We start from the raw sequence: 7379 nt of genomic DNA, 5'->3' as shown, positions 1-7379 counted from the left end.
GAAGTCCCGGGGCTAGGTCCCAAGCAGGATTTTGATGAGTCCTGGTAGTTTGGTGTGTGTTTCTTTGTGCCTCTGTGATGAAGCTAAAAGCCCCTTGGGTCAGCGAAGTAGAGCAGTTGTGACCGTGGTCTCTAGAATCAACCAGATGTGATTCTGCCTCACAACTTTGTGTATCACCTTGGAACATCTCAACACTCTAAGCTTAAATTTCCTCATCTATAACATGGGTATCATAATGGAGCCTATGTCTCTGGGCTTTTATGAAGATTAAATGAGATCATTTGTCTGGCGGTGTTCCATATGTTAGCTATTATTATTGAGGGCAACAAGAACATACTTTGCATATTTCTGTTGCCTATCAATAAAGATATATTAAGCTTTCACCATGTGCAAGCATCATAATGTATAATCCCTAGCACTGTGTCGGTCACATAGCTAGACTCTTAATGAGTCTTTGTAGACTTACAAAACAGCAGTAGCTTTGTAACCTAGCAATCAGCTGACTGACAATTCAATTCTGAACACAAGAGCCACAAGAGAAACAAAATATGTCTTTGAATTCCTAAAACACCTGTCAGAAGGATTATTCACTGAAGCTATCCACTGGAATCATGAAGAACTCTCCACTTCTTCTTTGTTTTTTAATAGACCCTGTTCTGGAACTTTTTGCTTTGTTTTGTTTATTTACGTATCTCTTCCGTGAGAGAGAGTCCTTTTTAAACCTAGTCTTTCATGCTCAGTAAGTGGTTTCTCAGGCTGCAGAGGGTTAGATGGGGACAATGGGTGAAGGCCAACACAATGAACATAGAAAAAACAGCAATGTGAAGGAAGACAAAAGCTATAAAAAGCAGAGAGAAGAACTCAAAGAAGGATATAAGAATCTATTTATTCACTCCTTCATTAAGGCAATCGTTCATTTGCTCGATAAATATTTATGGGTGACAATTATAACCAAGGCATTATTGTTAGGAGCTGGTTATACAAAAATGAAAAAACATCATTCTTGTCCTCACAGAGCTCCTGTTGTGATGGGGAAGACAGGCAAGGAAATGGGTTCAATAGTGTGTGAAGTCATGGGCCAAAGGTGAGCACAGGACACTAGAGGGCACTGGAGGAGCATGGATCAGTCTTCAGCCACTAGAGATTTCCTGGAGGAAATGGCAGCCAGTTAGTTTACAGGGCACCTGGACTACGGTTCACTCAAGGGCTCTGTGGGAATCAGCACACAGCAATAAGGAATCCTCAAAACCATGACATTGGTACACAAGATAGCCAATGTTCAGTGTATTGCGTCTGATAAAGCAGGAAATTATGGAAAGATTTTCATTCAAAATTATTTCGGCTCAGCAAATTTCGGTTCTAAAATGGAGGTGTTATCTGAACATTCTGGTTTAGTTGGAACCAGTTATTTTCTGGTTGGATCTATAAGGAATTATTTTTAGGCTATAGTTTTCAGACAGTGCAAGAAGCATACTATATACTATTTTATTTTTATGTGCTTTCTACCTAAAACAGGTTTTTAAATTTTATTTATTTATTTCTTCCATAATGGTAACTAGAGAGAGAGAGACGACACTCCTGAAAGGGTCCTAATGCCATGATCCATCCCCAGATTCAGCCAACCCTGAATCTTGAGCACCTATGAGCCATATATACTCAGGGAAGTCACTACTTTCAAACCCAGAATCTTCCCATGTGTGTCAGTTTCTCAGAGCATTGCATTTTACCACCACACCACCATATGGCCCTTGTAGATAACTGAAGGACCAGAGTGACTCCATTATTTTATGGGGCGACTCCATTTTGTTAAACCCACCTTGCCTTGCTAAGAATCGGCGTCATTTCAAGGAGGCGAGCTGATCACGTAGGAGAAGGTCATAAGACCATCACCCCACTGGGGCTGGCCAATGATAAAAAACAAAGGAAATACCAGAGAAATGAAGTGACTTTCTTGCCAATCAGTAAAAGACAACTATGCTTCTTGAAATCTACAGCCAATGTATAGCTGCCTGAGTGTATTCCTCAGCACCCCTTGACCTCCCCCAACAACAGCCAAATAAAAACCCAGCCCAACTAATGCCAGGGCTCTCAACTCTGACCGCTGTGTCTGTGTTGATTAAGAGCCCTGGCTCAAGCTCTAATAAAAACGACCCTTTTGTGCTTGCATCGGAATCGGCTTCTTGGTGGTCTTTTGGGAATTTCGAGACTGGGTCACAACATAACATTTTATATTTTATGTAAGTATTAAATAAAAGAATCTGTTTTGGTGTTTGGGTTATATGTGGTTTTTGTTTGTTTGTTTGTTTGTTTTTGAAGAGGTTTTTTGCTATAGGGCACATGCGCTCGCCAGAAAGACAGAAAGCAAGAAATCACCCCCCAGGGAGAATAGTCATGACGCAATCCCTTCTCCTCATTCTCCTCTCTGGATCTTGGGCACGCACGTACATGCACCTGGTGTGAGTTTAAGCCACCAGGTCCAGGAATAGAACTGTGGTGGACTACATGGAGTCCACTGACATAGCCATTATGCCAACTGCTGGTTCCATGTTTTTTGCTTTCTAACTGTCTGATTATAGGGAAAAGATTTAGGAAGATGTATTTTTGGCTACATGAGTCCTTTAAAAGCTTATACAATTAATGTTACCGTGAGAATCTAAAATACTTAACTATGTTTCAAAGCTAAGTAATGACGAGTTGTCCACCTACTTAGTTTACTCAAAAATACATGCCATCAATATTCAATGCAATGCTGTTTGCTAGAGCAAAAGATTGGAAACAACCACAGGGAACTGGTTAAATAAAAGTTGGCACATTCATAAATAGAATACTAAGTGGTCATTAAAAAGAATGACAAGCACTAATATGGAATATTCTCCAAGAAATATCATTGAGGGGGAAAATGCCATCTGAATAATAATAAAAAAAAAAAGGCAAAACAAACTAGGTATTTTGTAGTAAATGGGAAAATGCACAAATACTGATGACAATGGTAGCTTCAAACTAGAGGTAGTAGGTTTCTAGGGTTCAAGAGAAAAAAGAAAAATTATTTTACGCAGGTATCCTTTGTGCCTTTTAAGTTTTGTACTATTTTTGTATGTTATTACACATTCAAAAACAAATCAAGAATACATTTTTTAAAATTTACTATGGCAGCCACAATCCCTTTTTCTCCTTTCTTTTTTGAGATTTTGGGCACACATGCACAAGCTTCTGATGTGTTTTTCAAGTTGCAGGGTCTAGGATTCGAACTGTAAAGTTGGTCATGTGGGATCACCTGCCTTAATTATCATGCTACTGGCTGGTCCTAGATGAAATATTTTTAAATGAAAAAATGAGAGGAGAATGGATTGTGGTGTGACCATTGGCCCAGGGGTGATTTCTCACTTTCTGTCTCTGTGTCTCTCCAGTGAGCATACACACCCTATAGCAAAAGTCTTTCTAAAAACAAAAAAGGTTCCTTTAAAAAGAGCTGATTTTTTAATTTTTTTTTTTTAATTTTTATCACAGGGCACTATAGAGAGAGACTGAGAAAGCAACCCCAATGGAAACTGGTCATACCACAAATCCTTCTTCATCTCTCTGTTTTGTCAAGATTTGGGGCACATGCACCCATGCACACACACACCCACACACGCAAGTACACACAGACCTGGCACGTTCTTCAAGCTGCTGAGTTAGGAACTTGAACCGCACAGTCAGCCAGGTGGGGTCCTGCTTCCTCAACCACCAGGCCATGCATGGGTGGGCCCAAGGAGCTGATTTTTCTAAAGTCCTTTTCTCCCTTCCTTTTCCCTTCCATTCTTCTTTTCTTCTGTTCTTTCCGCTTTCCAGATATTACTTTTTTTTTTTTTTAATGTGATCTATTTTTCAACTTCCAGCTAGGAAGCTTGTTAGATAATGTAACACAGAACTTTTTTTTTTTTTTTTTGAGAGGTTTTTGCAATAGGGCGCATGTGCTTGCCAGAAAGACAGAGACAGAGAGACAGAAAGAGAGAAATCACCCCCCAGGGGGGATAGTCATGCCACAATCCCTTCTCTTCCTTTCTCCTCTCAGGATCTTGGCACGCACACACACACACCTGGCATGAGTTTAAGCCACCGGGTCCAGGACTCGAACCACGGTCGACTACATGGGAGTCCAGTGACATAGCCATTACACCACCTGCTGGTCCCTCCAGCTATTACTTATTGAACTTCTACTATGAGTCAATGCCATCTCGACGTGGAGGACACTGTAGCTAAAAAGACAAAGTCCGGAAGCCAGCAGGTGGCATGGTTGTTGGAGTGCTGGACTCCTACATGGCCGACAGCAGTCCATGTCCCAGAAGGTGGCATGATTTTCTCTTTCTCTCTGTCCATCTCTCTCTGGTGAGCACACATGCCCTATAGCAAACTTAAAAATAATAATAAATCATCTTTTTTAAGTTAACAAAAAAGAGGAAGTCCTTATCCTTATCCTTGTGCCAGTAATATTCTGGTTAAAAGGTTTCCTTCTGAACCAAAACTTTATAGTAATCTGAAAATGAAATTCTGTCTTTGAATAACATCCTTGAAAAAGAATACATAGATCTGTCAATACACGGGGACATTGCTTGAATCTGACCTGTGAAATAAGCACAAGAACATTTTGACTTTATAACAAATACCTTAAGTATATTTATACTGTGCTTTCCCATGCAAAGCTCCAAGCATCTCAAGATTTATATGATGTGATAGATATAGAAACAGGTTTAAAAAAAACACAAATGACGGGTCTCTGCAGGATTGCCAACCTGAGACTTAACGAACAATATCACACAGAAGCCATCTTAATTAATTTTTTTGTCAACGACATGGTTAAGTGGTTTTTATAAATGTTTCAAATATGTCTGAGTGGCTGGAACTATAAGTAAAAACAGCTTTTAAAACAACCTGGAGGAATCAGCAGTTAGTGTAATGGCTATGTTGCTGGACTCCCACGTAGTCAACTGTGGTTCAAGTCCCGGACCCGGTGGCTTAAACTCACGCTGAGCGCGTGTGCGTGTGTGCCCAAGATCCCGAGAGGAGAATGGAGGAGAGGGGATTGTGGCGTGGCCATCCCCCTGGGGGGGTGATTTCTCGCTTTCTGTCTCTCTGTCTTTCTCTGTCTGTCTGGCGAGCTCACGTGCCCAGTAGCAAAAATCCTCTCCAAAAAAAAGAAAAAAAAAGAAAAAGAAAACCAACCTGGACAGATTTTCCTGCAGATAACACCAGGGCAAAGATGACGAACGTTCCCAAAGCAATAGGTCCCTCCTCACAAAATAAGAGGACTGTGCAGAGGTTTACATGCAATGGGCCCAGCTGCTGTTTAAAAAGTTGCTGGTCATTCAAAAATGTTTGAATTTTGAACTTAGGAAGAAAGAAGAATTTGAAAAAAAAAAAAAAAAGATCTGGGAGATGAAGACATAGCTTCATTTCCTAATTTTGGTTTTGTGGGTTTTTTTTTTTCCAAGAATTATTTTATTTAACTTTATTTATTTTATTTTAATTTGACCAAAGAGGGACAGAGTGAGAGAGAGAGAGACAGAATGAGAGAGGGAAAGTGAGAAAGCAAGCCGCCTAGTACAGGACTCCAACGATGGTCAGCCATGTGGGAGCCCAGCACCCTTATCCACCAAACCACCTGCCGGTCCAATAACTTTGGTTTTTATGATGAAACAATTAAAATATTGTAGTTGGCATAATCCCAAATGAAACTCTGGATGGTCCAGTGGTCAATTGATAGCTTCAGAACTCCAAATTCGCCCTTCATGGCTCTGCTTGTGGCATGGAAGCTGGACCCCACGGACACTTCACCAGGTGGCACAATTTGGAGCTTTGTCCTGGAGGGGGCTGCAGGAATTTCTGCTAGAGGAAGTGGCTTCTCTTTCTAGATCTGGTGTGCTTTCCTCTCTTCTTGGGCTTTCCGTATTGAGTCAGCTCGCGAGAGGCCCTGAGGCTTCACCTTAGGAGTTCAGTAGAACCCCATACAGGTGGTATTTAGAAAGCTCTGCCAGAGTGCCAGTCAGCTTCCTAGCAAGTAGGACACTCCCACTGCAGCTTTGGAATGAGTTGGTCAGTGTCCCATCTAGACCCCAAAGAGAGACTCCTCAGCGAGTTTCCTCAGCACCTGACCGTACTTCTCGTCTAGTCAGAGGGCTACAGCCTCACGCTCTTCAATGAGGCCAGAGTATCAATTTGGGGAAGAGAAGAAAGGGCTAACTTAGAAATGTGTTCTTTCCTTTCTTGGCTAGTCTGCCTCGGTCTTAGATAGTAGCTGTTCTCTGTACCTGCAATTCCTCTAATCTTGGCAGTTCTCTTAGCCCTTTACAGACACCAAAGCCTCTGATACTAGGTAGTAATTCCTTATATTAAACTTCTTCCATTCAAATTGCTGTATTATTTCTGTCTCCTGACTGGACCTTGATTGATATACTGATACCCAAGAGATATATGTTCACCAAAATATAAGAATAAATATTTCACAGTAGCACTATTCATACTAACCAAAAGGTCCACAATTGGAGAACAAAGAAATAAATCATAGTATATTCTTACAAAGGAATGCTGTACAGTAATAAGAATAAAACAAATCATGATATATTCTTATAAAGGAATGTGGTACAGCTATAAGTATAAGACAAATAAATAAATCATGATATATTCTTATAAAGGAACGTGGTACAGCAATAAGAATACATGAATTATAAATATAACAACTTGGATGAACTGACGAACATAATGAAAAGCAGGAACAAAAGTAATGATACTATATCAATCCGCTTACAGAAAGTCCAAAACCTGGCAAAACTAATCTCAGGTGCTAGAATAGTGGTTATCCTTGTAGGGAGCTAGTGAGTGGAAGGAAGCACATGAGCTCCTAGGATACTGGTACTATATACGTAATTGTTTATGCAAATTCATTGAGCAGTGCATTTTTGCTTGTTTACATTTTAAAAGTTAGGCTGAAAAATATTATGAATGTTGAGGTGTGAATTATTTGACTAAGCCAAGCTTTTTTTTTTTTTTTTTTTGAGAGGTTTTCGCTATAGGGCGCATGGGCTCGCCAGACAGACAGAGAGAGACATAGAGACAGAAAGCAAGAAATCACCCCCCACAGGGGATGGTCATGCCACAATCCCTTCTCCTCTATTCTCCTCTCGGGATCTTGGGCACGCATGCACACACACGTGCCCGGCGTGAGTTTTAAGCCACGGGTCTGGGACGCAAACCGCGGTCGACTACATGTGAGTCCAGCGACATAGCCATTACACTAACTGCTGGTTCCCAGCCAAGCTTATTCATTCATTCATTCATTCATTCATTCATTCATTCATTCAACAAAAAGTATCTTCACAGGTGGTAATGTGACATTTTGCAAT

Source organism: Tupaia chinensis, unplaced genomic scaffold (assembly GCF_000334495.1).
Source record: "Tupaia chinensis unplaced genomic scaffold, TupChi_1.0 Scaffold000140_1, whole genome shotgun sequence".
Classification (NCBI taxonomy): domain Eukaryota; kingdom Metazoa; phylum Chordata; class Mammalia; order Scandentia; family Tupaiidae; genus Tupaia; species Tupaia belangeri.
This window is presented reverse-complemented; position numbering follows the sequence as displayed.